The following is a 4989-nucleotide window of genomic DNA, read 5'->3' on the forward strand; positions in this document are numbered from 1 at the left end:
GACCAAGGAGAGAAGCAGTAGAGATGCTTCCTAAAGATAGAAAAATGGGGGCCCAGGCAGGTTAAGTGACCTTTTTAACATCAGAAAACTGAGGCCCAGAGGGGCAACACAGTGCAGTATACAGAGCTAGACCCTGATCGAAATCCTTCTTCCACCTGCTGTCACTTACGTGACCTTGAGCAAATTGGCCAAGTTTTCTGAGTTTCAGTTTTTTCATCTGTGGGACGTTGTGGGATGAATAAATGAAAGAGTGAGGAAATCACCAGATCATGTGACTGGTGCTGCAGAACTGGTGGGTTTAATAAATATACCCAAAGATTTTGTAGGGGAAAGAGCTTATATTATTCTCTCTCTCCCTCTCTCTTTCTGTCTAATCCTCTCTCTCTCTTTCTCTGTCTCTCTCTCTCTCTGTCCTACTGAGCAGTATTCCCCCTTCTCTAAAGTTTTGGTAACCTCTGCCATATGTGTGATAAGCACAGATCAAGGTATTCTTCTAAGCAAAATTCCCTTCCTCAGAGAAATTCTGTTAGTAAAATTGTTACCACTTCATGATACATATAGAGGCATTCGCAATAGGTTTTCTCATCCACTATTTTCTTTGAATCTCAGAACCAAGCTGTGGCAAGAATTACAGTTATAACCACTTTACCTTGGGGGATAGTGAGGCCCAGGGTCACATGTAGGTGGCTGAGTCAGGACTTGAACCTGGCAATGAACGTGGCCCCAGCACTGCGCTGGTTGTGCTCCCCTCCTCGGCGTGGGCCGCTGCAGCGTGCCTCCTGGAGGAACCCACCCGTTCTGTTCTCGCTACCATTGGGGTAGCCCTCTGGACTGGCAGCCCCCGGTGGGCCCCCTCCTGAGCTAGGCAACAGGAGTTGGGAGACCCGCGTGAGGGTCATGGCTCCTTTCCTAGCTTGTTGCACAGCCTCGAGCAAGGAGAAAAGCTGAAAAGCAGGAAGGTATCATGCTGTGAACAAATGCTAGTTCCAGGCCCTGTGAGCTAGACTTTACATCCATCACTTCGTTTAATCTTCACTCGAACTCTGAGATCGTATCCGTATTTCAACTTTGAATAAAATGAAACTGTGGAAACTGAGGCTCAAAGAGCTGAAGAAACTTGCTGAAGGTCATAAAGGTAATAAGTGACAGAGACGGGGTTTGAACCTGTATCCTTCTCCCTGACTCTAAATTCCACCCTCATTTCCCCATACCACCTTGCCCCTCTGGGCCTCAGTTTATGTGGATCCAGGCACCTAACCTCTCTGGGTCCCACGTCACAGCTTCTGTCAACAGCTGCGTTGTGTTTCTAATCTGACAGGGGTCTCCTCATTTCCCCATACCACCTTGCCCCTCTGGGCCTCAGTTTATGTGGATCCAGGCACCTAAATTCTCTGGGTCCCACGTCACAGCTTCTGTCAACAGCTGCGTTGTGTTTCTAATCTGACAGGGGTCGTGAGGTTGGAAAACCTTCAAGCCATTATCAATCTTCTCCCCAGTTCAGAGGTCAGAGGTTCTCTTTGGTCCAGCTCCCTCCTCTGCCTCTGGGTGAGGCCGCATTTCACCTGGGGGTTCACAGCCACACCTCTCCACTTCTGCCAGGAGGGGAAGGAGCAGCTATGAAGGATGGTGACTCCCCCTCCACAACCCACACCTAGCCTGGGGCAGACTGTTCATCAAGGGGCAGGCAGTGGGGAGACCAGCCCAGATAGCACAGAGATCCATCAAGGTGCCAAGAGACAGGTGCACACACCTGCTTCTAGCCAGAGGGGCTAGAGGCCAGTGGGAACCTGCCTCATGGGAGAGGACTTTGTCTGGAAAGGGAAGGAAGGATGAAAAAAAACAACAACAACTGAGATCAGATCAGTCTAATTATACGGCTCTAAATCACCGAGAAGAACCTTGGCTCAAACATCAAGTGATAGAGGATGGATTTTTAACTTGACTCCTGCTAATTTTCATTGATTTATGTCGCTCGAAAGCATTTATTTTCTGCTCAGTGGCAGCCCAATTCCTTCCTGCCGAGGAGGTGCAGGACTCCCTAAATGCTCTCACTGTGGAGAGGCACCAGGCAGAGGTGGGTTTTGGAGCAAGGGCTAAGTTTCCTGCTCGGTTTCAGTCGCCGCCTGAGAGCCAAGAGGGTCTAATGGAAGCTGCCGGCCCTGCTGCAACAGCCTCCCCACTCGTGTCCCCAGAGCGCACCTGCTTCTGGTCACAGCTCCTTGAGTTTAACATTCCTGGCAGCTCAGCACTCTGGTTTTTATGTGCTGGGCCATAATATTTGGTGAGCTGTGAGATGAGGTGGGAACATTTGCAACTGGCACTTCCCTTCTGGCCCTGCCCTGTGATTCGGGCCAGTGGTGTGACAAAGAGAGGCGTGCCTCCTCCCCTCTCCGACTGCCCACCTGTGGCTGTCTGGCTCCATGTCCTTCTTTCATTTTCTCCTCTTCCCCCTGATCTCATGTCTGCTAGACTCCCAGAGCTCTGGCTTTTGAAAGGGGGTATTCAGTGCTCACATTCCAAACCATCTGCTCAGTTAAACATTTTAAAGAGTAATTCTGTCTGCCCAGGACCACATTCTTAAAGGGGAGAAGGTGGGTGTCAGGAGGGAGGCTTTCTAAATGTCATAGGCTCTGTACAAATCTTGACTGATAATGACAAGCTAACAAGGGAGCCAGTGGGTCAGCTAGCAAGGGTCAAGTTTCCTCGGGGACTAGAAGCCTAAGAAAGCAGTATCCAGACTTTTAAAACTCCTCTTCCTGTGGCTCATAGCACGTTGTTTAGGCACTTCTGGTCCTCTTTCTCAGGTCTGTGATCTCTGGGCCCTCCCTGCCCCTTCCTCTGGCCCAGGGTCAGGCTTCCTATTCCTGTGGGTCCCTCTGAGCATCCTCGGTCCCCTCGACAGTTGTCTCATTTTCTGTCCCATCTTCCCTCCCCTTGACCACCCCATCGCAGCTGCCTTCCAGGAGCAGAGTAGGGTTTGTTATAGCATGATAGTACATGGGGAAGAAGATGAAGCTGATTATTTTTAGGGGGTAGTTTTGATTATATATGAATAGACAGCTTCTTAATAAAATTAGTACCAGAAAACGATTCTGGGCTAGATGCAGACACAGTCTTCGAGTACAACAGGACAGGGGAATCTCCTAACACATCTTTAAAAGTAGAGAGTGTCTTACACACTTGGTATGCATTGGTGCTGTTGCCTAAAGATAGTAGGATGGGTCAGGAAACTTCTAGAGTCCTGAGTGACACTCAATGCAAATAGATAATTAGTTAGAATGAAAGATCAAACTCCTCTAATAAAGATGCCACCAAATTCAATGATTCTAATAAAGATGTCACAAAGTTCAAGATATAAGTTTTTGTTTTTCTTTCTCTCACAGAACACCCTGAGTTCTAGGTTGGCAGGGGGCTCTCCTGCATGCTGTCATCCAGGGACCTTTTGTCTTGCTTTTCCACCTTCCCCTAGGGTGCAGCCTTTTTCTGCATAGTCCAAGCAAGATTGCAGGTACACCCATGTTCTGGGCGTCAAGAATAAAAAGTGTGGATGAGACACACCCATTTCTTAAGTCCCCAGCCCATAAATGGCCCACATCACTTTTGCTTACATTCCATTACCAAGAACTTAGTCACATGGCCATCCCTAACTGCAAGGGAGGCTGGCGAATATATATATATGAGCAGCCATATGCCCAGCAGTTCAATTATTATAGAACAAGGAAAGAATGGATTTTTGGATAGTGTCATTACATTAACCTACATGTGACCCAAGCACCACCAAGTAGAGGATCTTCATCTATTAAAAGCAGTTAGGTCAGAATTTTTGCAAAAGCAGGAAACAGGAAAAGTGCGATCCATATACAACATAAGGAATGGGATCCCTTTGAGTAACGGAGCACGTCCCAGGGGATTGAAAATAACCTGTTTCATTTGTTCTCCCGGACAGGAGACTTCAGGGGCAGTCAGCAGTGCAAAACAAGAGTGACTGATACTCAGAACATTGCTTATAAAATGCTTTGTGTTTTAATAACCTTATATTTTTAAAGAATCGTTTTTGCACATTATTGGATTGCATACTGAAACCATTCCTCATTAGGGAAAGCAAGGCTCAAAGAGGTGAAAAGTCTTGCACAAAGTCACACAACTTATAAGTTGCAAAGTGGGATCTGAACCCAAGACTTTCAAGTTCAAGTTCAGTGCTTTTTTCAGTGCTTTTTACAAAACAAAATGCTGCCTGTTCAAGGTGAAAAGTCTTGCACAAAGTCACACAACTTATAAGTTGCAAAGTGGGATCTGAACCCAAAACTTTCAAGTTCAAGTTCAGTGCTTTTTTCAGTGCTTTTTACAAAACAAAATGCTGCCTATTCATTTTTTATATCCTGGGAGGCTGACTAGTTGGACATCCCATAAGAAATCAGGACTTTATTTTTTTACTTGACTTTACTTTTTCATTCTCCATGTGATTTAGATGCCATTATTAAGACACCAAGAGTCATGTGCACAATAGTAACATTGGTTATTATTTGTTGACTACCTACTGTGTGCTGGGCACTGAGCTGTGTACTTTATACTTGTATATATTTTATCTATTCCTGAAAATCACCCAGCAAGTTAGGCATTATTATACCTACCTTGCAGAGGAGGAAGCTGGAGAGGTTAGATAACTTTTCCCAAACACGCAACTAGTAAGTGGTTGAGCCAGGACATGAACAAGTTGGTCTGCTTCTCTCTGTGCTGCCTTGAACAATGAAGGATATCTGCTGCTTAGGCTTCAGGAAAGGACACATAGGCAATGCTTGGTAATCTCAAGCCTGAGGCAAGAACAAACTATTTAAGCTTCTCCCAAACTCCTGACCTCCCATTGGATGTCCTAGAAATTGAACCTGTAGTCAGATCTTCACTGGCCATGACCCCCTAAAATCCTTGTCCATTGGCCTCATAGACATTTATGATGTTAGAACTAGAAGAAAACTTTAAACTCTTCTGGTC

This window comes from Galeopterus variegatus, unplaced genomic scaffold (assembly GCF_000696425.1).
Source record: "Galeopterus variegatus unplaced genomic scaffold, G_variegatus-3.0.2 Scaffold450, whole genome shotgun sequence".
NCBI classification, from domain to species: domain Eukaryota; kingdom Metazoa; phylum Chordata; class Mammalia; order Dermoptera; family Cynocephalidae; genus Galeopterus; species Galeopterus variegatus.